Genomic DNA, 27,894 nt, shown 5'->3' with positions numbered 1-27,894 from the left:
GGTTTAACGTTCTTGGATTATATCATTACGTTTTTACGGAGTCACTGTATTTCAGACTTTAATTTAGTAATATCACACATGCATATTATAACTACGTAACATGACGAAGACAATGAATCAGGAAAAATTGTTTTAATTACATGAAGATAGTGGTAATGTACTATATTTGTTTGTTTGTTTTGGAATTTCGCACAAAGCTACTCGAGGGCTATCTGTGCTAGCCGTCCCTAGTTTAGCAGTGTAAGACTAGAGGGAAGGCAGATAGTCATCACCACCCACCGCCAACTCTTGGGCTACTCTTTTACTAACGAATAGTGGGATTGACCGTCAAATTATAACGCCCCCACGGCTGAAAAGGCGAGCATGTTTGGCGCGACGGGGATGCGAACCTGCGACCCTCAGATTACGAGTCGCACGCCTTAACGCGCTTGGCCATGCCAGGCCATTAACGTTTCATAATAAAGTCCTGTAAAAAGTAACGACAATGTAATTTCAGCAATAATAAACAGGAAGGTACGTAACTAGGCTTAACTGAGACGAATAAATTGAACTGAGCTTTTCAGCATCATTTAAACAATTAAGGGTGTTTTCAGCAACGTAAGACAGTCGATGAGTAGGCTTTACGTTAGAATTAACATTACTTACAGATGAGTTATAAAATTACGCATTTTAGTTGGTAAACTGTGAACGAATATTATGTTTAACGATTTTATGAAGCGCACAGACTATTGTTTTGGAATTTTGTTTGTTTTGGAATTTCGCACAAAGCTACACGAGGGCTATCTGTGCTAGCCGTCCCTAATTTAGCAGTGTAAGACTAGAGGGAAGGCAGCTAGTTATCACCACCCACCACCAACACTTGGGCTACTCTTTTACCAACGAATAGTGGGATTGACCGTAACATTATACACCCCCACGGCTGGGAGGGCGAGCATGTTTAGCGCGACGCGGGCGCGAACCCGTGACCCTCGGATTACGAGTCGCACGCCTTACGCACTTGGCCATGCCAGGCCCCGCACAGACTAATATATATGTAAAAACGGCTCGTTTGGGTTGAGAATTTTTTTTTTTTACTTATACAACAACTCAAGCCCAAAATAAACCAATACAAAGGAACACCTTTATACCTATACTAAAAATAATATAATGAATAATAATAATAAAATAAATAATATAAAATTATATATTCAAATATCTAAGCACGCCCTCAACATTCCGACACTCAGTTACACAAGCCCTTTCAAACATGTGGTCAGCTTCCGGTCAGTTACCTCTTCCTTCCTTTGTGAACCTGACGACGACCGTAGAAGGTCGAAACGTTGTTCGCTCCTTACGTAAAAAAATTTCTCAACCAAAACGGGCCATTTTTACATATATATTTTTATCTACAAGTGGGTTTTCTCGACATCACTGATTAAGCACACACACTGCTCTTAGGTTTAAGGTCCACCATAGAATATTTCAGGTATGTAATCACAAAACTCTCCTTCATTTTGTTTCGTAATCGAATTTTTTTTTTTCTAGGAACAACATTACGACAAATTTCGGAAATGTTCAGATTCTAACTTCAGCATTTTTACAAGATAAAAAAGAGGATAAATAAATATTACAGTATTTGTAAAAACAAACACACAGTTAAAAAATAAATTATAAAGTAAACTTAGTTTAGTTCCACAGAAGCACTAAGGTATTGAACTTATGAAGATTGTGTTTTAATTAAGAGGCTCTTTTCTTATATCTAATTCCATATCTGTGCAGCCAGTTGTTAAAACCTGAAAATCGGATAATGAAATTCAATAACTAAGAGTTTGACTGTATGTGCGTGTTATGAATAATTGATATTCATGATAATATTTCGTCAATTCTGAATGCAGTCCTCGTATGTTCACGGTTACGTGATAGTATCTTGTTATGACAAGTTTATTTCAAAGTTCTTTTAAACTTTATATGACCAAAGGGGTTGTGGTGGTTTAGTAATGTTCAATTTTGATTATTAACATTAATAAATAATAAAATGTAATTAAAAGATATTCTTAGCTTCGCCTAACTTGATGTTTGTTATTCTACGCGATCACTAAGAAATTAAAATGTAAATATATCTCAATTGAATAAATAATAGTAACAGTCTGTTAGCAATAACTCGCTCAATATTAATTTCGAATGTGTCTTATTCAAGACACTTTCAAAACTAGAGAAATGGCGGGAAATAATTTTTGACATACTAAACTGACCAGAAACATATGTATGTAAGGTATTAAAATATTTTATATTTGTTGAAACTATGTATGTTCAGCTTTTCTTTTTCTTAATTAAACTCATTGTTACTTCAAAAACTATCATAGAAATATAGCTAGCACACGTGTGTAAATAATCCAACCTCAGCCGATGATGTTACACTAAAGACTAGGACAGAGCATGCTACGACCTTGACGACACCAGAGCCCCGGAATGACTGATGACTTAAAATAATACCAAAAACTGTTCCTTCTCTCTGAAGCTCTGTTTATTATTGTTATTTGAAATTTTACAAAAATATTCCGAATAAGCTTAATGTTTGTTTCTTAAATAAGAAAGAAGATTAGGGTGGCACAAGCGGTCACAGTAATATAATCAGACACTTTTTGTATATATGTGTTGGTATATAAACATTTTTAAATCGTACTCTTTCACTTTCTTATAGTTGTCACTAATTTTTGAACTTAAGTTTTGTGCAGAGAGTGCTAGATAAAGAATGGGTTGTTTCCAAGGCGATGAGGACCAACACCGTTGTAGGTAAGTGGAAATATCACGTGCCATTCCTGAGAACGGCGAAGTTTCTAAAACTGATGTGATCGATACTTAGTAGACATGGGGAGTGAGCGCTGTATACCTTAGAATTCTCTCTAAATATTTCAACAGATATCTGCATATGGCAGACAGTTCGTAAACGTTATGTGTTTTTTGTTTTTTAATGGCTCGAATACATATACGTGACTAATTTTCTTTTTCGAATGTTCCAGTATCTTAAGTAAAAAAAATTGTATTACATTCGTTTAAATTCTTCCATAATTGGTGATACTAAATACAGGCTTTTTTAACTTCACTCCAGTGAACTATTATCTTACCAACCTTAAAATTTGGTCCACTAGTATGGTTTGTTGGGCCAAAATATTTTTGTGGCGAAATATGTTTAATCACGATTTATGTAGTGTTTTTTTTTCTCTGCAAGCGTTAATCTGTATGTTTGGATAATCTGTAATGGGGCTGACTTTGAGTAGTCACAAAACAGAGGGGGCTGCACCCTACAACTCGTTTATTTGTAATTAAGCGCAAAACTACACAATGTGCTATCTGTGCTCTGCCTACCACGGGTTGGGAAACCCGGTTTCTGGCGTTGTAAGTTTGTGTACATGCCGCTGTTTACGTCTTATGGGCCTACTTACCGTAGTATTTAGAAATATATTCTACCAACTTCAACAGTAAACTGTTTGTTAGATGTAGGGGTTACAGGAGAGGCTTCAGACCTTTTGAAGCGAGATAATATTGACTGAACACAATATTTGATTTAAAAACAAAGACTTGATCTAATAGGCGCATTCTGGTTATTTGACACACGTCAGGAATACACGTTCATGAGATCCATTTGACAAAATTTCAGGACTTGTCTTCCAGGATAACAGCTGATGTCGCTCTTTTACACGTGTTATACTTTTTGTCCAGTACGTAAAGAGAGAAAGAGAACCAATTCTGGTGTCATACGACACACAGAAAAACACATTACAAGTCGCAGGTTTTTGATTTCTCAAGAGCAGAAAAAGAAAACTAACAGAAACTGATAATCAACAGAGGTACTCCAACACCTGTTTCAATTTTGTGCACTGCTGGGGTTATGCATGTCACACTTTAGTCTGTAGAAACTTTCGGAAAAAGTTTGTCGTAAAATGATTGTTTGCTTGTTTTGTAATTTAAGTCTGCCTAACACGGGTATCTAAACCCGGTTTCTAGTGTTGTAAGTCCGCAGACATACCGCTGTACCACTGGGAGGTGCATTAAGTGATATGAATATTTGTGAATTCTGAAAAACTACCATAAAGCATTTTGTAAAAGAAATATACACAAATAACCATAAGGAACTGCTTTTTTCGTTTTAATAATCGTTTCGACGTGCTTGCCGTATACGGATATACTTACTAAATATAACAGGCTACGTAAGAGTACGTGTTTTATGCTCGAGTTTTCAAGTTTCTTTTTAAACTGAAGTAAAATATAAATGTGTATAAAATAATAAAAAGAGCGATTTGTTTGTCAAGCTAACAACGACTCAATATTTTAATTTTGTATTTTTGTTTGTTTGAAGTTAAAGAAGTAACACAGTGTATTATCTTGTGCTTTACCCACTGTGGATAATGAAATCCAGTTTTGATCGTTATAAGCCCTTAGGGGCGAGGGGATGTTTTCTGAAATTAACAGTTTTGTGTCATGCTTCTGACTTTATGGGCCCTCTAGTGGCGCAGCGGTATTTCTATGGACTTATACCACTATAAACCGGGTTTCAATACTCGTGGTGGGCTTAGCGTAGATAGTCCTTTGTATAGCTTTGTGCTTAACTACAAAACAATCATGTTATCAACATCCCACACAGGGCTAACGCAGTAGGTTGAAATATGTATATAAAATTTACAAAGGATCTTTTTAATTGCGCTTCGCCATTCGTAAAAACACTATTTTTTATTTGCTACTAAAGATCAAAGGTAAGTAACAAGATACAATTTTTTTGGAGGGAGAAGTAAATTCATATTTGAAAAACTTCCCATATTGGGTATCCCTCGGTGGATCAGGGGTAAATTAATAAGCTTACAACACCAACGCCCAGGATTTGACAAAGTAGACAACCCGATGTTTCTTTGTTCTTTGTATATATATACTAAAAGGGGATGAAACTGAAATTATAAAAGATTAGTTTAATTTACAATATTTTTTTACATGTATAAAGCAAAGTGTGCACTTTTAGTGTGCACTTGACTGTGCTTAGTGGGATAACTTGTGAGAAACACTTTCTTCTAGGGAGCACTGCTCTAAGATTGGTGCCACCTGGTTTCTTGAGTGGAGCGGGGATTTACGTAGTAATGACTGGTAACACTTTTGATACACGTTAGAATCAGAAGTGTAACCAGTCGTTACTACGTACTCCCAGAGCGACAAGTTAACATAAGTGCTGAAATTTTATTGCTTCCTGTTTATATAGCACTAAAAGAAAAAAACATTTGTTGAAGAGCATTGTATGTGTTTTTATCACTCAACTTGGTCAGTTGTTTTATGTGGCAAGTCATAAATACAGTTCAGAATCAAACTAATTCCAAATCAAACACCATAGCTGATAAATCAGTAATTGTACAAACAAAATGCCAATGAAACGTGAGAGAAAAGAAAACACTACATATAATTCCAATTGTACCTTTTGATTTCTGTACACCTGCAGCTTGTATACAGTCAATATTCACATAAATCAAAATAAGCGTACATACAATTTCAACTTTCAAATAAATAGAAAAAAAGGGAGGGAACACGTTACTTGCAGGAATGGCACCGTTTGTATTTTTCCACTTTCTCGAGTCTATAAAAATATATGGTAATTAGATATGCTTTTGCAGGGTCCCGAAAAGTCTTCTGTTTCAAGAGTAAATGAAACCAGAATTAAGAGTAACAAATATTTGTATTTCTTGCTTTTGAAATTCATATATCATGCTGTGTTGTAGCATCCATAATGCATAATTCTTATCGTGATTCATAGCATGTGCACGTTTTACTGACGTCATATCGATACAAACTGCAACACTGTGCGAGGTTATTTTAGTGTCTACTGACTGACTGACAGATAATGGACTACTATATATTGGTGCAAGTGGTTAAAACAGTAGACTTTTCTAGGCAGCATTTGGACCCCTATCGGAGAAATTATGTTAATTAATATATAATAGATTGATGATAATTCATTTTGCATAAAACACCTTTTATTAAAAATAGTTTGTATAGAAGTTTATCGTTAACAAAAATAAACAAAAAAACTAGAAATATTTGAAAAAACCTCTATAGTTTGTTTTTATAGCGAAGCCGTATTGGAATATCTGTTGTGCTCAGTGCGGATAATCGAGCCCCAAATGTTAGCGTTGTATGTCCGTAAACTCGCTGTCTCACTGGGGTACAAACATCATAGATTATTAATGATTACGTATGAACATACGCTATGGTAACCACCTTTGCTGTCCGCCGGTGCGTCGGCGATTAGTGTACGGGCTTTTAACGGTAAGAGTTGGGGTTCAAATTCCTGCGGTGGGCACAGCAGATAACCCAATGTGGCTTTAGCACTAAAACAAATAAACCAACTTTGCACTGGGCACTGTTTTGTTGATCTTGAAAACCTATTTTGGTTACATAGGAATACATTATTTTCTAAATAATACATTATATACTTACTTGTTCACATTGTGTATAAAACTGTTTTCATGTTTTGTACTGTAGCACGTGCTAGAATATATAAAACTTAGTATTTTCCAGTACTACTGAAAAAAAAAAACCATAGAAAAAAATGTCCCATGTGACTATATATCATGATTGTGCTCAGGGACAGATTTATAACAGATGGGGTTCAGACATATAATTCACTAACTTTTAGTTCTTCTTAACAGGCCAGACATGGCCAGGTGGTTTAAGGCATTCGACTCGCAATCTGAGGGTCGCGGGTTCGAATCCCTGTCGCACCAAACGTGCTCGCCGTTTCAGCCGTGGAGGCTTCATAATGTGACGGTCAAACCCACTATTCGTTGATGAAAGAGTATCCCAAGAGTTGGCGGTGGGTGGTGATCACTAGCTGCCTTCCCTCTAGTCTTATACTGCTAAATTAGGGACGGCTAGCACAAACAAAACAAACAAAATATTCTTAACAAGGATTTTTGGGAGCACTCGCAATGTAAAATTGCAAGAAAACTTCTACTCTGCAAAGTTAGGCTCAACGAACATTTGTAATTGTGGCCATTCATTTTCACCATATCTTTTTTTTCTTTCTTTTTTTTTATCAACTCCAAGATAACATTTTTGCAAATATAACTGTTTCACCAAAGGATCTAACCCGCATCTCAAAATGAAGAGAACATTTATATGTAAAAACGGCTCGTTTGGGTTGAGAAAACTTTTTACGTAGAGAAGTGAACAACGTTTCTACCTTCTTCGGTCATCGTCAGGTTCACAAAGAAAGAGAGAGGTAACTGACCGGAAGCTGACCACATGTTTGAAAAGGGTTGTGTAACTGAGTGTCGGAATGTAGAGGGCGGGCTTAGATGTTTGAATATATAGTTTTATATTATTTATTTTATTATTATTATTTATTATATTACTTTTTAATATAGATATAAAGGTGTTCCTTTGTATTGGTTTATTTTGGGTTTAAGTTGTTGTATAAGTAAGGCTTCTTTAATTTTGCGTTTGTTTATGTTTGTTTCTTTATTTAGTATCTTTGTGAACCTGACGATGACCGAAGAAGGTCGAAACGTTGTTCACTCCTCTACGTAAAAACATTTCTCAACCCAAACGTGCCGTTTTTTACATATATATTTCTCTACAAGTGGGTTTTCTCGACATCACTGAAGAGAACATTTATCTCACAAACACGTTTGGGTAAGATATAACTTCCTCTACAAAACTTAGCGTATATTCCATACGAGACCGTAATTCCTGACCGTAAAATTACTAACTTAGTTTTATACTGCTTCGCCACAGGCGAGGCTTATAAATTAAGTAATTTGATGTTCTTGCCTGTTGCATCATTCATTGTAACTAACACAGCGAGAAAAAAAACCGGGTAAAATTATTTATTTTCTGTGCAAAATACATAGAAGGCCTCAGCAGTGATTAGCGTGATTTAATTGTTATACTAATGGAATTAAAATCTACTTAACTTTTGTGTGTAGTTATTATTATTATTATATTCTAATCAACAACTTTATGAACCCCCTGAGTACTTTGGTGCATAAATAGTTTAGAAAATAATGTTCAAAAGTCAATGGTATCGTTCGTAATTTTGTAATTAATTATTTTGACCCATTGTTATATTAAAGAAAAGAATGATGTTCAGAAATTAAGCCTAACAAATATGTGTAATTCTGAGCACTACTTTTTACTTTTCCTTCTTTCCTTTTTTCCTTCACGGGATTAAAAGGCTGATATTTTACAACATGATACCGTTTTGTCAAAGAGTTTAGTCTGTATTTCAAAATAAAAAAAAAATATTATGGACACATGTAAACATAAAAACCTTCCTTCTATAAAACAAAACCACTAAAATACCTTATTTAATTGAAATTTACTTTCGTGCTTATTTAAAAGTGCATGATAAAATGATAAAACACAATTTAATCTGTCTATTTGAAATGGTAGCTTGTCATACCTATTTCCATAGAAAATGTCCATTACACACATAATAACGTTATATTTACGCCTTCATAACTAGTGGAAGCCATCGACATAATTTTTGTTTTACCCTTCCCCTTCTCTCCACCAAAAAATCCTCGAAAAAAACTACGAAAAACCTACATATACATTAACAGATATATAGCATGATATATCAATATCCTGAAAACCTAGTTCAACGTTTAATGAAATCTAGCATGACGTTTACAAGTACATCATTCCTAGTTTATGTCGCGACTTCCTTGTTTATAATGTGACTTAACGCGAATTATGTACAATAAATACTCTATTTTTGATGGTTTTAAGCCATTAAGTATAAACACACCTAGCATCCTTCGATGTTGTAGTATTAATGGAAGGACTTCACTTGCTACTGCAGAAAATAAAACAAATCATTTTATAATGTTTAATAAGTTAAAATGCTGCTATTTGCATACTAAATACTTTGTGTACATATTATGATTTATAAGTAAGGATCGTGTTATCTTCTTTCATTGTGCCAGACTCGTCTTTCAATTACGTAACGTAAAGTGTATTTATACCGCAGACTTAAATTATATGGAAAGTGTGCATATTTGGTGTATCTGAATTATGTTTGTTTACGTAACAAAACCGTGATTATTATGGGTTCTTTCATAATGATATTGTTGATCTCATAGTTTGTCTAATGTATTTCGTGAAATAATGCTCTGAATGTTATAAATAATATACTGTTCACAAATGTACACTCGTAATTAAGAAACACTACTCCAAATATTATAGGTTGTATTGTTCGTAGTTTCAAATGTGCACTCGCGAATCAGTGCCTCATATGTTACATATTGTTTCCAGATTGTCCTTCAAACCTGCGTTCTCAAAGCAATGCTCAAAATTTTGACGTTTAAAAATAACGTGAAAAGAACCGATTACAATCTGATGTCATATCAGAAAGTTCACGCCTTTATAAACATAGAAGAAGAAAAAACAAACTTAGTCGACTTTGTTGTTACTGTTCGGATTTTTTGTCCGAATATCCCCTTATTTTACTTTGTTTAAATCAAGTAACTCCCCTTCTTAATTTACAGTTGAATTAATTTTTTGCTACTCCACTAACACTATAGAACCGGTTGTGCTTTGCGCCGATCCACGAACAATATGATTTATACAAAATTATGTTACTCTTCTGCGGGCACCGACTCAGCGCACTGTGGCGACATTGACAATTAACCGTACATTATAGAGGACTAACCTTGTCATAAAAAATGCCCTACAGCGAGCAGAAATAGCAGCGTAAAAAAAGAACAAACTGGTTTCGTCACTCGGAACAGACAAGCTGCGGACTGTTTACCATCACGTGAGGTTCGGAGTGACCACAGTGCGTTTTTCTGTACATTCCAGCTCAGCCTATGATCGATGGAGGGCGCGTCAAGCGAAGATCTACACACATTACAATTTAAAGGTTTTAAAAGCGCCAGCAGATCAGCGTGCGGCAGTGAAAGAAACGATAGCGAGAGAAACGGGCGAAAAAGTGTAAGTGAAAGTAGGGGCAAAGCAAATCACCACACGCGCTACCTATGGAATTTATTGGCTACACTGATTGAAGTATTTAGATATTTAATTGTTTTTGTCTCTCCAATTGTCCCCGTTGTATTGGGTAAAAATATCCTTTCAAGTAAACCTAGTTTAAAGGACAATTACTAAAAGAACAAAGTACATACACGAACCAATACTCGTAAAAGGAAACCTTGTTGTTATTGCAAACTTCTTAGCGAAGACGGTTACCACTTTGATATCGGAATGTTAAGTTCAACGTGAACAAAATTAGGAATCCAAAAATGCATAAATTAAAAAAATTATTATTAGGATATCTATACGGCATGTTCCATGCAAAGTGCTCCTACTGATATCGTTAGGATATCTGTATGGCATGCTCTATGCAAAGTGCTCCTACTGATATCGTTAGGATATCTGTACGGCATGCTCCATGCGCAGTGGTCCAGATGATATCGTTAGGATATCTATACGGCATGTTCCATGCGCAGTGGTCCTGCTGATATCGTTAGGATATCTATACGGCATGTTCCATGCGAAGTGGTCCCACTGATATCGTTAGGATATCTGTACGGCATGCTCCATGCAAAGTGCTCCTACTGATATCGTTAGGATATCTATACGACATGCTCCATGCGAAGTGGTCTTACTAAACCAAAATACTGGTTATTTGATTGCTTAAATACATGTATCGATTTCTGCAGTACATATTTGAGTGTGTAATAAGTTCTAATACTGGTAATAAACAAACAAACGGTTGGGATTTGTGTTTTAGTGTAACGTTTCCCGAAGAATCTGTAAAAAAAAACGTTGAGGGTTCATTTAAAAGAAATAAACAAAAGAAAAATAGTTCCCGTTGCTCGAATTTGTGACGACACATACAAAAAAAATACTGGTTTTGCTATACTGAATGGATTAGTGAATATATATGTTTGTATGTTTGGAATGTTTAAAAAAAGGATATATACATATACAACACAAAATAAACAGTGTATTAGCGGTATGAAAAAATAAATAAACCAACGCTTGTTGGTTTCCTATGTAACCTACTACCAATTCCTCAATACTGCAGTAACCATGACCTTGTGGTCCTAATAACGTATAGTTTCAAGTCGAACAATATATGTTTAGGTGATGACCTTGTTAATAACGTAATCGCTCAAGTGCAGCAGTTCACGTGAATGAATACAAAAAGAAAAAGAGAGTTCAATACAAATGAAACAATAGTTTTGAAGAATGACAGACAAAAACTGATTCATTATAATGCCCAAAGTCTACACGTCGGCAATAAAACTTGTTACCTAGATAAATATCTTGCTAATCAAGTATTCCAAGTATAATTCATGTACCTGGTTATATGATTGATCTGTTTTTCTTATTCTTAGCAGTTAAGACTCTAAATAAAGTAACAACTTGACATTTTCAACTGATACCTAGATTTTAAAGTAAATATATTACTCTTTTTTGCAAGCCATTAAGCTAAATTTTATCTTTTTAAATAAATTATAAAAACCGTCACATTTCTTAAGAACATATTTGTCAGATATCGTAAAATAAATTCCCTGGAATCTTCATAAGTTTGAACTTTCAATTTACGAAGCTGTTTTTATTATTGTTGTATTTTTAGTGCAAAGGTGCACAATGGTTATGGCCACTTCGGGGAATGAAACCCCGAATCTGAACATTCTAGCTCTATAAATTGACAGGTAATTTTTTCGTTGTAACGTTTTCAGATAATGTTACAGGAGTTCGCGTGTCTGACGCTGCTTCTCTTCGTTCTTGAATTATTAATCGAACAGAGCGCATTACACGGGCACTAAATGAACGAGTCATCATGAGATGGGCCATTAGCCGTCACGTGTCTTGCCTCCTGTCAGCTTCTTCGCAACGGAAGGAGATCATAGGTTGATGTGCTCCAAATTAGCATTAGGAAAAATCACTGGACACGAAACGGAACAACTGTTGACTAACGATATGGATAGAACAAAATCGCCGTCTTGTTTTTAATACTAAACTCACTACATTATCTGTGACTAGATATTTTCACTAGCAGTTTCAACAACTGAAGTAACAAGCAAAAAATCACAAACTCTTTCGAAGAAATTTTTTAAAGACTGTTCTGGTTTTTTTTTTGTTTTTTTTTCTTATTGGTATAAATTAATTCCATGTCGTTTCTTTAAACAACGTTCTCCCGCTGGTGCAGTGGTAAGTCTATGTATTTACAAACCTAAAATCAGCGGTTCGTTTCCACTTGGTGGACTCAGCAGATAGTCCGATGTGCCTAAAATCAGCGGTTCGTTTCCCCTTGGTGGACTCAGCAGATAGTCCGATGTGGCTTTACCATAATAAAATTCACACGCTTTGAACTAACATTATTTATGCAACTGGATGTAGAAACGGCTACGTCAGAAGCCCAGATATTGAAGTTCAATATTTCCTTTTTTTCTTTTCTTTTTACTATTGACGAGAGTAAAGACAACTAACTATCCAATACCACCTGACGTTATGAAGACGTTTTGATACGAAATTAACTATTGCTTTTATACTACACCCACAATTGAAAATGCACATCGCGTTCAGCGTCGTCGCATCTCGAACTCCGTACCATCAACATGCACCACGAAACATTGACCATTAGGCTTCTCCCAGCCTTTATAACGCTTATGTTAATATTTAAAACGCCTCCGACGAAAATTAGAAATAGCGATGAATTTCTAGAAATGTAGATATGACCTGCCCCTATTTTATTGTGAGTTATGACAAGGTCGCCATAGAACTAGAAGGAGCTACTCGACAGGATGTACGTCAAAACTTCTGAACAGTATCTCCGCTCAGAGGTTTAAAACAGTCACAATTTAACAGTGAGAACAACATGTTTTAAGTAAACCATTTCTAGTGTTACAAACTTTACACGAAATGGTGTTTACTGTTCAAATTGGTATGTCGACAAAATGCAGATAGACCATGTGTAGCTTTACCCTAAAGTACATAACATATGGAGACCAAAACGGAAGGATAAAGTTGTGTATGTTTGCGTTGAGGAAAGTTTTAACTGAATGTAGTTCTTGGATATATTGGTAAACGTCAAAATGATTTGTATTTCCAAAGAAGCTTTCGTATCAGTTATTTAGGTAGGACAGAAAGAGAATTTGAGTGAGCATTCACGAACAGCATGGGAGGCAAGAAGTTAATTTACATTTAAACGATTGTTTGTTTGTTGATAAAAACAGTTACACAGTGGAATATCTGTGCTCTGCCCATCGCTGGGATCGAAATCCGATTTTTATCGTTATGTACCGCAAGGAAAAATCTATCAGTTTGAGTGAAAGTATAGATGGCTATTTAAAAAGTAATAATATTAATAGAGATGAAAAAAATCGCCTTCCAGTGGCTCAGCGGTATGTCTGCGGACTTACAACGCTAAAAACCGGGTTTCGATACCCGTGGCGGGTAGAGCACAGATAGCCCATTGTGTAGCTTTATACTTAATTGAAAACAATAACAACAACTTTTTACAAGTGTGTTAAGGCGTTCGACTCGTAATCCTAGGGTTGCGGTTTCGAATCCCGGTCGCACCAAACATGCTCGCCCTTTTAGCCGTGGGGGCGTTATAATGTGACGGTCAATTCCACTATTCGTTGTTAAAAGAGTAGTGGGTGGTGGGTGGTGATGACTAGCTGCCTTACTTCTAGTATTACATTGCTAAATTTGGGACGGCTAGCGCAGATAGTCCTCGAGTAGCTTCGCGCGAAATTCAAAAACAAGAAATAAAAAACTTATTTAGACATTTCTCTATATAATCACTAGAACGTTTCAGAACCGGCTGATGCCGTACGGAACTTTTTTTTTTTTACTGTTTGTGATGCGCAAGAGTTTCAAATATTATTTTTTAAAAAGTGTCACTCCAGTAAAGCACACGTGCAAATTACGACAATACAGTGGATTTGATGTACATTACTTGCATACATGTCTATTTCTTCAAATGTAGACTCAAGTCTGCTTGGATAAGCAACCTGGTTTAACCATTCGCACCATTATAGAGTAGTATGTTGTCTGTTTGTCTGTCTATAGACCGTAAACTGAGGGTCGCGGGTTCGCATCCCCGTCGCGCCAAACATGCTCGCCCTTTCAGCCGTGGGGGCGTTATATTGTGACGGTCAATCCCACTATTCGTTGGTAAAAGAGTAGCCCAAGAGCTGGCGGTGGGTGGTGATGACTAGGTGCCTTCCCTCTAGTCTTACACTGCTAAATTAGGGACGGCTAGCACAGATAGCCCTCGACTAACTTTGTGCGAAATTCAAAAACAAGCAAACAAATAAACTGTCCATAGACGGTAAAATGACGTCACATAAGAGACGCTTAACGTCGCGGCAAAATTTAAGTGAAGCAGTCACTATGGCTAAGGTCTAGGGCCCTCTGCGAGCCCTGGATCTCTTGGGTTCTGGATCAATTTTCTTTAATTCTCTTGCTTTTCCTCAAAGTAGCTTTGTTACTTTTGATGCATTTTGCTCGCTTCCCACGCTACTGTGTTAAAATAAAAACTCGAAGACCTAAGACAAGTATGAAATTAATTCAAGAGGTAGAATGTTAGTTCCTAGAAAGGGATCCAAACGTTCGTCTGGAAAGGTCAGCTGTTTTAAATGCTTACACCAATATACAGTAGTGTGTTGTCTATCAGGCAGTCAGTAGACACTAAAATGATGTCACATAAGGGAAGTTTAACGTTGCCATTTGTATTGCACATTTTTAACGTGCGCATGAGATGAATCACGAGAAAAATTACGCATTCTGTAAAGCTACAGATTTTGTTACTCTTAATTTTGATTTCATTTACTCTTGAAACAGAACACTTTCGGATACCATGCGAAAGTACATCTAGTAATAAATATTTTTTTCAGCAAAAGTGTACATTTATACATGTAAGAACAATAATATTTCTCGATAAAGTTTGATAGACTTACTAGATTTACAACTTCTTTTACATTTTTTGTCTCACATATTAATTACGTTATCAGTAAGTTCTAGATTATAAAATGAATTTCGCACCTGAAGATGAAGTCGCCTAGATAAATAAGAAAATAAGATGAAAATATGAAAGGTTACGGAAGTTAGTCTCTAAACAGCTTATCTTCTGACTGAGTTTTCTTCTATCTTCTTATTTTCCACTTTCTCATAGTATATTTGTCTCCTTTGCATCAAAATAGGCTTAAATTGATTTTTTAACATCCAAAATGTTCCGGGGTAACATGCTTTGATAATACAACTCTTTAGTTTCGGACTGCTAAAATTCCTCATCTCCCAAGTTTAATGTACTCCTAAGTGACCTTACCTTCTCCAGTTACTTAAGGATAAGTCTGAGGGCTCATAAAGCTGAAAAAGTAGATTTCGATACTTTGCTCCTTTCCGAATATTTTGCATACGACGCTATCAAAATGTTTCATTGGTTGGTTTCTTAAGGCTATCTGCTACCGTCCTTAATTTTGGAATGCTGAGCAGAAAGAAGTTACCGGTTGGCAGCACCCACCGCCAACTCTTGGGCTACTTATTATCAAGAAATAATAGGAATAAATGTTACATTATATCGTTCACCCGCGGGTGAAAGGGCGAACATATTAGGCGATGTGTTTCGATCTCACGACCCATAATTTACGAACCAAACGCCCCAACCACCAGGTTGTGCCAGACCTGTTAAACAGGACTTCGTGGTTAAAGATAGGGAAGTTGTTATATATCTTCCTTTGTAAAACGAGAAACGTTTTGTTTGTTATTGAATTTCGAGCAAAGCTACACGAGGGCTTTCTGGCTAGCCGTCCCTAATTTCGCAATGTAAGGCTAGAGGGAAGACAGCTAGTCATCACCACCCACCGCCAACTCTTGGGCTACTCTTTTTACCAACGAATAGCGGGACTGACGATCACATTATAACGCCGCCATGGCTGAAATAGCAAGCATGTTTGATGCAACGGAAATTCGAACCCGCGACCCTAAGATTACGAGTCGAACGCTTTAACCCACCTGGCTATGCATGGGGAGTGCATTAGTGTGAAACAAAGTTTTTCTATCACAGAATCTCTATTTCTTTTATTTTTCTTGCTAAACATATATAAATTGATCACAACGTATGTCTCAAGAATATCAGATTAATCACGTGGTACTTTGCTTTATATTTATGATTTAGTGTGAGTTTGCGGATAGCTGTTATCTGTGATGATCTTTTCTGGGAAGTGTTTAGGACGTTATTGTAGATTAATTAGCAACACCTAGCTCCGTTTAACTGAATTTGAAAAGTCCAGTTAAAAAAATTATTAAGGAAGTATCGAAAGGAAAGATGAACATTTATAAGAAGAAAAACATCGAAAAAACAGATTAACCGTCCAAACGTGTTCAGTCGAGGTTACCGCGATCTGCGTTAAGTGGGAATGGGCCTAGGAACAAATTAACCGTCCAAATGTGTTCAGTCGAAGTTATATCTCCATCTGTGTTGTGTTGGAAGAGACTTAGTTCTTAACTTATCTAGACTGTGAATCTGAGGGTTCGTGTCCCGATGCCACTAAAACTCAATTTGAGACAGAAAGTTCACTGTAAGAGGACGATTAAATGCCACTATTCGGTGAGATAAAAGTAGCTCAAGAGTTGGCGGTGGGCACTGTTTACTATCTTTCCTATGGTCTATTTATTAGTTCTAAACGAGAGAAGGCAACGTGAAAATATTGCTTGTGTAACTTTTGTCGACAATTCTGTTCGTGATCTTAAACTGGTCAAGAGAAGTAGATTTCTTTGTTTCGATACTTGTAATCATTTAATGTTTTGCTTGTATATTAAGTCATCTTATATTTTATTACATCTATTATAACATCCAGTTTGATGAATTATTTTTTTTTAAAAAAGCACGCTGATATGTAATTGAAACATGTCGTGTAATCTCTAAAAACAGAAGTTTAGCTGTAAGAAAGTGTGCTTTCTCTTGAAGTTTGGACATTATTAGTTTTGTCCAGATGGAATGCTACTCGCAGTACCGGTACTAATCCAACACCATATTTCACTGTCGTTCAGATAATTACCACAAACCAAATGAAATGGCTGAAACCAGACGATATGGTTCTAAACGAAATTAACTGTTGGCCTTACTTAATTGAGTTGTGGCTCCAGTATATTGATGGACAGACTATCTATAAAGTCTCGATGTGAAACCTGGCCTCAGTATGTTGATAGACAGAGTATATATATATATACAGTCTCGATGTAAAACGTGGCCCCAGTATGTTGATAGACAGACAACATGTACAGTCCCCATATCAAACGTATGTTGATAGACAGATTATATATACATTCTTGATGACGAAATAAAAATGTATCTCAGAATAGCTGGTATGGGTACTAACACTTTTATTGATAACCGAGAACAACGTTTTGACCTTCCTAGGTCATCTTCAGGTTAACAAAGATTATATATACAGTCTCTATGTTAGACATAGCCTTTTTATCAAAAGATTAATAAAACAACTCAATTAAACGAGATCAATAGTTATCTTGTTAATTAACTTGATGAGCACTGGTGTTGAACGAAAGGCTTTGTCGATAGTAGATATAGCACACATATTGTGGTTAATGTATTATTACACATTCTTCTTTACTTTCTCCCTAAATAATGAAATGATAACTTCATTGTGCACATTCAGATATCAGCAGAAGTAACTGAGAAATAAATTACACTAATAGTCTTTTTATATCTATGATTTCGTGACATCACAACATTCTACTAGAATTAAGAATGTTCTATCTAGCATTCTCTGTGAAGTTTAAAATAACATTAGCGACCATAAGGTTAACCGTTCTTTATTGAAATTTTCTACCGTATCATAATGTCATCGATAAAGATACACCAACAATAATTTCAATAACTAAATTGTGTCTTTTTGACAAAGTGGAAAAGTAAGTTGTGTTGTGTTTGTTTTTTCCAAAAATTCACGCACGTGAGATAATATTTAGAACATGTTTGTTTACTATTTCCTTTTGAGTCAACGTTACACTGACCTCGTGCTTTCCATTTTGGTGGCGTTGGAAGAAAGTAGGCTGCCTTATACACAGTTAACAAGAGTAAATGTAAAAAGAAAACACATATTATATACATATTACACATGCTTATACACATAAATATAATATTCAAAACTAAACTTTTATGCAGGTTATGACTGACCGTATTGTGTATATTTCAATTTTGTTTTTCAGTTTGTTATTGGAACATTTTAATTCATTATGTTCTCTACAGTTTCTTATTCTAATATTGCATTAGGCCCTGTTAAACGTGTCACTACCAAAAACAAAACAATTATGTTACAATTACAACAAGATAGAAAAGTAGACCGTAATTCACAGGTGCACGTTAACAGCAGTCGCAGATTAAAGTTTCACACGTTCACAGAAAGAAACTGTAGCTGGTATAGTAAATTAGTGTATTTACCTGGATGGAACAAGTACAGCTTATCATAGTTTCATTTTAACGTCGATACATCCTGAACTTTAAAACATCAACACACGTACATACTGAATACTGAACATTAAAACATCAACACACGTACATACTGAATACTGAACATTAAAACATCAACACACGTACATACTGAATACTGAACATTAAAACATCAACACACGTACATACTGAATACTGAACATTAAAACATCAACACACGTGCATACTGAATATCAAACAGTAAAAAAATAATAATCCAGAAGTGATTTCGAAAACATTCCGATTGTTTGTTTCGAAGCAAAGGCATATTGGGCTATCTATTTTGCTCACTGCGGGGAAACGAACCATAGATACCAGCGATGTGAGTCCCCAAAGTTACCGGTGTCCAAATGATGGAAAAAGCTTGTGAACCGAAATATAAAACATCCTACAATTAGAATTCTTGCCTCAGTTACTGAGGCTGGGAGGTTCGGTATTTTAAAAGTGTTATTTCAAAGCTGAAATACTTCTGGACGTTAAAAGAGAAATGACAGTTTTTGTTACTGTAACCTCTATGCAGTAAACCACTAAGTCTCCCTTAGTACTGGGGGAAAGGCCTCGTCGATAGTAGTTTGGTTTGTTTTGAATTTTGCGCAGATCTACTCAAAGGCTATCTTCGCTAGCCGTCTCTAATTTAATAGTGTAAGACTAGAGGGAGCTAGTAATCACCAACCACCGCCAACTCTGGTGCTACTCTCTTAACAACGAATAGTGGGATTGATAGTAACATTATAACTCTCCCATGCCTGAAAGGGCGAGCGTGTTTGGTGGGACGGGGTTTCGAAGCCTCAACGTTTATATTGCGGTTGACATGAGAACAGGGTAGTATCGTGCAGTTGATATACTATTATTCGCTTTTCTTTACTTATAATCATAATAAAAAAAAAAAAATTACACCAGTTCATAACATGGAAGAAATGTTTGTGTGAGCGTAACCGGTTGATAATGAAATACACGTATTCCCGGAGGTTATGTTTACACACGTGCATCATCCATTCAGACGCCACCTTCCCGTGAACGCAGGAGCGAAGTTTTCCTGAAGCGCGGTCAATCAACACATTTGGCACGTTGTTAAGCGAACGAACTTGACGCGTCTATTGCACCATAATCTCATTCACACGTGGTTACCCACGGATTTGAAATAAACCAACACTGACTATGAGTTGTTTCAGAACTATTGGAGTAATGTTGACCTTATTTTCAGACCGTGCAGTCGTCTTACTTGTGTAGTATTCAGTTAAATTACTTTGTTATTATTATGATTATTAAATCATAAACCGGGTGATAGTTAACAACATAACGCTCCTTGATGTATAAGTTGTTTCAACATGGTCAGTAACGGACACACACATAAAAACTCAATATACTTTATAATGCCGTTGTTTACACCTGATGCAGACCGAAGACTGGATATTATTATTATTTTTTATTTTATTTTTTCATTGCTAGAAAGATTTAATTTTTTTACCTGTAGCGTAGCGAGTTTGCAATTAAGGACAAAGGTACACAATGGGCTATTTGTACTGCGCCCATCACGGGTATCGAAAAACCAGTTTCTAGTATTGTAAGTCGACAGACATACCGCTGTGCCACTAGGGGGCAGCGTAGCGAGAAACGACTAGCTTTCTCCTTGTTGAAAAATCGTTCTTATAAACACAATTAAGAACGAAGTAGAAACATATTTATGGTTTCAATTTAAAAAGAATGATCATGTTTTGATATTCAATACCATATGCATTAACTTGGATAGATTGATGTTACACCATAAATGTAGCATCGTAAACTGGTTGCCAGGACAATATGTGCAAATACAGTTTTACACATACAATAAAGAAGGTACACTGCATGCCAAAACGTATGTAGATACCCCTTCTAACTAGTAGGTTCGGCTATTTCAGCCACACCCATTGCTAACAGATGCATAACATCAAGCACAAAGCCATGCAACCTCCATAGACAAGCATTGGCAGTAGAATGGGTCTTGCTGAAGAGCTCAGTGACTTTCAAAGTGGCATTGTCATAGGATGCTACGTTTCCAACAAGTCAGTTCGTCATATTTTTGCCCTGCTAGAGCTGCCATGGTCAGTTGTAAGTTCTGTTATTGTGAAGTGGAAACGTCTAGCAGCAACAACAGCTCAGGCACAAAGCGGTAGGCCACAGAACGGGACCGCCGAGTGCTGAAGCGCGTAAAAAGCGTCTGTCCACAATTGGAACACTCACTACCGAGTTCCAAACTGCATCTGGAAGCAACATCAGCACAAGAACTGTTCGTCGTGAGCTTCATGAAATAGGTTTCCATGGCAGAGCAGCCGCACACAAGCCTAAAATTATCATGCGCAATGCCAAGCATTGGCTGGAGTGGTGTAAAGCACAGCGCCATTGGACTCTGGAACAGTGTAAATGCGTCCCCTGGAGTGATGAATCATGCTTCACTATCTGACAGTCTGACGGACGAATTTGGGTATGGCGGATACCAGGAGAATGCTACCAACTGTAAAGTTTTGTGGAAGAGGAATAATGGTCTTGGGTTGTTTTTCCATGGTTTGGGCTCTTTAGTTCCAGAAGGGAAATCTTAATGCTACATATATGACATTCTAGAGAATTGTGTGCTTCCAACTTTGTGGAAACATGTTGGGGAAGACCCTTTTTTGTTCCAGCATGACAATGCCCCTGTGCACAAAGTGAAGTCCACAAACACATGGTTTTCCGAGGTTGGTATGGAAGAACTTGACTGGCCTGCACAGAGCCCTGACCTCAACCCCATCAAACACCTTTGGAATGAATTGGAACGCCGACTGCGAGCCAGGCCTTCTCGCCCCACATCAGTGCCCAACTCTTACTAATCTTCTTGTGGCTGAATAGGAGCGAATCCCTGCAGCCATGTTCCAAAATCTAGTGAAAAGCCTTCCCAGAAGAGTCGAGGCTGTTATAGTAGCAAAGGGAGGACCAACTCCATATTAATACCCATGGTTTTGGAATGAGATGTTCAACAAGTACATTTGGGTGCGATGGTCCGGTGTCCACATACTTGTGGCTATGTAGTGTATATATTATATATTACTGAAGGACATTTTGGGACTGTATAAAAGGTTTAATTTAATTAAAATCTGCTATTTTGGGTTGTGACTCCTTTTGATACGATCATATTTGTTGTACATATTCAATTTTAAAAAAAGGCCATGAACTGTTAACCTTTAAAATGTGTTTCGTGTAAGATGTTTCGTCGTTAGTTTTTGTACAGAACTCGTGCAACAGAACACTATATTCTCATAACTATCGATTATCAACATTGAGAAATATAACAGAAACAGGACACTGAAATAATGCTATTAGTTTATCTAGACGTTGCTAATAACATATTTGAAGTTCAAATATGACTAGGGTGTCCGCAGAATGGGGCAAGGGGGCGACATTTGTCCCACTGGAATTTCTTAAGAAAACTTATTTGAATGATCTGTTTGAGAAGTACATTAGAAAAAGGTTTACATAAATAAGTCATAATCAGTCAACGCATTGTGAAGTAATTATGATGACGAGAAACCTATTTGAAGTAAAAATCTATCTAAAGGTGACTGGTACGGGTATTAACACTTTTATGAAAATAAAGTAGAGAACAACGTTTCGACCTTCTTAGGTCATCTTTAGGTTAACAAAGGTTAGAATACAGTCAGAGCATCCCATTCAAACTTCAAGGTAAATTGCCTGAATTCTGTGATAACTTGCCTCACGTGGAATAAATTCCGAGGGAATGAATATGACATTCGAAAAAAATAACTGGTAAAGACCAAACTGCAGCTATTGGAAAGTGATAGCATCTTTTACTTACTCTATGAAGTCTGGAATTCTCACGCAATGGTACAAAAAAGGTTATTTGCAAATAGCCGTCTGTTATTTAAAATCGATAGATTAGAAAGCAGATAGCTAGTCAACAGCACCCGCCGTCGACTCGTTACTCACTCTTGTCCAATTGAGCAGTGGTATTCCACCCTCACGGCAATGGGACGAAAACCTTTAATCCTCGGGTTCACAGTTCTTTGGTTTGTTTTGAATTTCACGCAAAACTACACGAGGGCTATCTGCGCTGGCCGTCCTTAATTTAAAAGTGTAAGACTAGAGGGAAGTCAGCTAGTTGTCACCATCCACTGCTAACTCTTGGGCTACTCTTTTCCAATGGATAGTGGGTTTGACCGTCACATTATAATGCCCACACAGCTGAAAGGACGAGCACGTTTGGTGTGACAGGGATTCGAACGTGCGACCCTCGGATTACGAGTCGAGTGCCCTAACCACCTGGCTATGTAGGGCCTTCACAGTTCTAACACCCTGACCATCAGGCCACGCTTAGCACGAGAAGGAAGCGATATAGATGAACATAGATACAAGTACAGTTACTGATTTCTTCACTATTACCTGAAGCCCTATCGTTGCGTTATACGCATAGAAACAAATATTAGAATAATAACATAGTATAAATAAAATGTAATATAGTTACAAGTAAGTCTACATTTAATGTTAAATGCAATTAGTATTGTGAAAAATACTAACTTAACTACATATATTAATGATGTTCGCGTGTGTTTTCGTTTCTTCCTTTTTTCTTTTTTGTCTATCAAGATGTCTGCCATGCGTCGACCGTGATATCAAGTCTTTATAACCGTATGTGACTGGCATGCGCAACGTTTCTTATGAAGTGATGAATGTTACATAAAAATCATAGAAATAAATCGAACAACAACAAAGTAAAACAATGAAACCAACATGTTACTTTATAGTTACAAGTAAGTCCACATCTGTGGGGTCAGCTGAAGTTTGACAAAATCTGACGACGTAACAACAGTAAACAGGCGGTTGTGTCAACTTATATCAGCTTTCTGCTTCTGGAACGAAGTTCAGATGACAGACAAATGTCTACAAAACCTCAAATCTCATTCGCTAATGACAGGAATTGAATAACTTTAACCGAAATACACCAGTGTTCCTACAAATTACCTATAACATTACATTCTAAATGGCCATTCCACAAGACGATTTATGTGACGTCACATAACACAATTATATACTTAGAACAAGTGCTTCAAAGTAATATATCGTGAGTTGTTTGTTTTGTTGTTAAATACAAAGCTACACAATGAACCAACTATCTGTACTGTATTCATGACGAGAATCGAATCCCGGTTTTTAGCGTAAATAAGCCTTCAAGCAATATAGTGTTATATTTCATGGTACCAGCCTATTTCCAAACACTCATCTGCTTCTAGCTTCCAATAGCTACTGTTGTATATTACTTCCAAAATAATAAATACATTTCTCACTTAATAAGTATTGCATTGATTAAGAGTTCGCTTTTTTTAATACGAATTTAAAGTCTTAATTATGAACTGTTTCACTTTTGTAATTGTCACATGTGCGTTGTTATTGAATTTTGCGCAAATTTACACTTTGTAACAGTTCCACGGTTGAAAGGGTGAGTATGTTTTTTGACAAGATTAACACCCGCCACTCTCAGAGAACCCAAACTACCAGCTCGTGCTAGTGAGGTCTGGTGTAGAACCCTTAATTTCCTGTTATGTTTCTTAACTACAAAGATAAACTAGATCTTATTGTATGTGAAACGTTTGTATTAACCCTAAAACTGTAGACATATTTCCCTTATTTTTTCTCTCCTGTCACAGTAGTCAGTGTAAAGAGTTGACCAAACATAGGCTATTCAATTGTAAAACGTTCGTGGCATCTTCACTATGAAGAACAAATTTTCTGGAAATATAGTGTACGGAGCATTGTCGAATTTTAAAAAATGCCATGCGTCGTGTTTAAATTTCCTAAACGTTACCTCTAAAAAATGGACATGTGTATTATATAATTCAACAATTTCATCCATAGTACCTAACAGGAACTAGGGACTTGTAAGTTTACACAAACCTAAACCATTTCATACCGTTTGATACTGGTTGATGTCTCCTTATCGAGGGTGGGCACGCTTCTTAAGAGATGTTTGAACTATGCTTCAAACCCCAAGCTAAAGACTTAGAAAGAAGTAATAGTACTTATTAAAGCATGTGCCCTGGTGGTACAGCGGTACGTCTTCGGATTTACAACACTAAAATCAGGGGTTAAATTGTCCCCGGTGGACACAGCTGATCGCCCGATGTGGCTTTGCTTGATGAAAACACACACACACTCATTTAACCACCCATTTCTCACGAAAATCTACCTTTCTACTGTTCCTTTTACCAGTCTGGTTGGTTTTTCCAAATGACAAGGAGAATAAAAGACACCAGCTCCAACAGGATTCAAAGAGATTTGGAGAGAGGGATAAAACCTGGTAAGTCCTGTTGTTAACCTGCAGATTTTCTCTCTCTCTCTCGGCCTTGGTACTTACATCATTTCATTCCCCATTCCGCTATCTTTATCTGTAGAACTGACTTATCTCTTCTGATATGAATTAATGCGAAATAAAAAAATTTAAATAATTTGTACTGCTGGTTGGATAGGTACGAATCAATCAGATAATTAACACAACAGTGCTTTAGATCAAATGAGATTTTTTTTAAAAACATTCTTTATTATGCTATCATTCATTCACATAATGTCATCCAACTATTACTGATGTTTCACTTTTGTTACATAATGCTACCTAGTTGTTACTGATTTCTACACTTCTAGTATAATGCCACCTAACTATTATTCATTTCTTCAGTTCTGGTACATAGTTCCACCTAACTATTACTGACTCGTTCACTTTTAATACGTAACTCCACCTACATTTAGTTTTTTTTTCTACTAATACATAATGTCATACACCCAGTTGCAGACTCCCTTTGTTAACCTTAAGATGACCTAAGAAGGTGGAAACGTTGTTCTGTACTTTATTGTAATTAAAGTTTTAATACCCATACCAGGCATCTTTAAAATATGTAATACTACTGTTTTCTTCACTTCTGGTACATAATGCCACCTAGCTATCATTGAATATTTTTACATTTAATACATAACGCCACCTAGCTATCACTGGTTTCTTCACTTCTGGTACATAATAATACCTAACTGTTTTGATTTCTTCAATTTATTTGTTTATAGTTTGGCACAAAGCTACGCAATTGGTTATCTATGTTCTCCCCACCACGAGTATCAAAACCGGTTTTTAGCCTCTAAAAGAGATTCTTTGTCATTCAATAACCTGTGTCTTGTGCAACAAAACTACCTTCAGTATCCAAAACGAACCTTAACTTGTATACAATATATTTTATTCAAAGCATTGTTTTGTTTCAACTTTAATGAGTAAATAATTCTACATACGCCAATCTTACTTAATGTGTCTCTACTTATTACATAATTTAGTCCCTTCAATATTCACTCCCGAGTTCTTGAACGTATAATATTTCAAAAATTAACATTATAATGCTACAATATTCAATATTTCCATTACTGCTTTGCTACGGAATAAAAAGTTTTATCTTCATTATTTAGTACTCTATACTCGATTTTTATTGACCAGTGTCTGCTCTACTAGGCTTTTATATATTTTTATAAGGATCTGACTTCGTTGGTAGATTTAGTGTTAGAATGGAACATTCCAGATGATGAAACTCGACTGACCAACGATAACAACATTAATAATAATAATTACACAATTTGACCAGCAGAACTTGCTAATGTGCCATTGCACACGAAGACTCCACAGTACTGCAGTTACAGCATTTCCTCCTATGCCAAGAAATGTGAGTATGAGTTCATTATAATATCATAGAAACATATGCTCTTCATACAAGTAACGGCTGTACTGTAACAATACACACACAAATATGACACATAACACTGGCACCAGTATCTTCAGTGGGTGTTCATGTTGTGTTGTACTTGTAGCCACTGACTGACTGGCCGTGGAAGATGAACACCCCTTCCGTGTTTTTTTGTTTTGCTTGTTGCTTTTTTTTTAATTTCGCGCAAAGCTACACGAGGGCTATCTGCTTTAGCCGTTCCTAATTTAGCAGTGTAAGACTAGAGGGAAGGAAGGCAGCTAGTCATCACCACCCACCGTCAACTCTTGGGCTACTCTTTTACCAACGAATAGTGTGATTGACCGTCACATTATGATGCTCCCACTGCTGAAAGGGTGAGCATGTTTGGTGCGACGGGGATTCGAACCCGCGACCCTCGTATTACAAGTCAAACACCTTAACCCATCTCGCCATGCCGGGCCTCCCTTCAATATAGCAAGCTAGATGCGTTCACTTTCGGGGCATGTTTTGGAAGCAATGGGGTGGTATGTATACCGGTAATATTTTTAAAAAATAGCGATATAACATAATGACAAAAATATTGGCACTCTGCTGTTAAACTACATACCCACATCTATTTGATTTTGGATAAAAATAAGTTTCCCGTCTCTGTGACTATACAGTGAATATGTTTCACACCATCTTCCACTAAATATAAAAAGACCGGTACCTTTTCTTCAATCCATTTTAATTAAACACTGTTAAACAGTTCACTACTATCAGTACTCAGACAGAACGAACACACACTGTGTGTTTTTCTATTTACTAATGACACAATTTCGTTATAAATAAATAAATAAATAAAATCTAGAAGTTGTCGTTAAAGGCTTTTCACACACTTGAATTTCTAGAACCTCCTTTCGTGTCACGAACACAAATATGGAGTCCATACTGGGGCGCATCGTGAGACACGTACAGTAATTTTGTTTTCAGTTCTTTTTTGTTAAGTCATAATTATATTTCAAGTTCACGTTTACTCAGATCTGTGGGTGATTTTTGTCTAAAAAAAGATATCAACAACAGAAATATGGGTTACATAATCCTTAATCTGATCTGTAATTGTGGTACATAACCAGTTAGAAAAAAATGACGCCAACTCTTAAAAAGTGAAGCCAAGAAACTACAAAATTTTCGCGGCCTGTTCTACGTGTACACTGGTAATAGCTTCCTTTGCGCAAACTCAGTACATCGCATAGTTAACACTGGTCTACCCGATTTTCGTGCGCTTCTCGTGGTCAGTAAAAAACTACAAAAGTGGTAATATTTTTGGATACATATTTCAAATCTCATGACCTATGTTGGCATACTCATTGAAAGCTATTTAAGGCGGTACTTATTACGAACCATTTCTTCTTGACAGTTAGCGAAATAAAATTTAATTTATTTATAAAAACCTGTAATATATATATATATTATATATATTATCAAAATATAGATGTTGTTTGGAATTAAGCACAAAGCTAAATAATGCTTGGTCTACCACGGGTATCGAAACCCTGTTTCTAGCGAAGTAAGTCCGCAGACATACCGCTATGCTACTGGAAGGACCAAAACCTGTAGACTTACAATAGTGGATAACACGTAATGTTAAATTAATTTTCCGTATTCTATTTCTTATAACCTCAAACACAAAAA

At 36.3% G+C, this 27,894-nt stretch overlaps 1 protein-coding gene across 9 annotated transcripts in view; it reads right to left on the bottom strand.

Moving 5' to 3' along the window:
* Positions 1-27,894, bottom strand: part of LOC143253364 (uncharacterized) — an 80,316-nt gene that overhangs the window by 46,359 nt on the left and 6,063 nt on the right. The window lies entirely within an intron of this gene.

Source organism: Tachypleus tridentatus, chromosome 6, assembly GCF_004210375.1.
Source record: "Tachypleus tridentatus isolate NWPU-2018 chromosome 6, ASM421037v1, whole genome shotgun sequence".
NCBI classification, from domain to species: Eukaryota; Metazoa; Arthropoda; class Merostomata; order Xiphosura; family Limulidae; genus Tachypleus; species Tachypleus tridentatus.
Note: the sequence above shows the minus strand (reverse complement) of the source record. Positions and strands in the feature narration are given on the sequence as shown.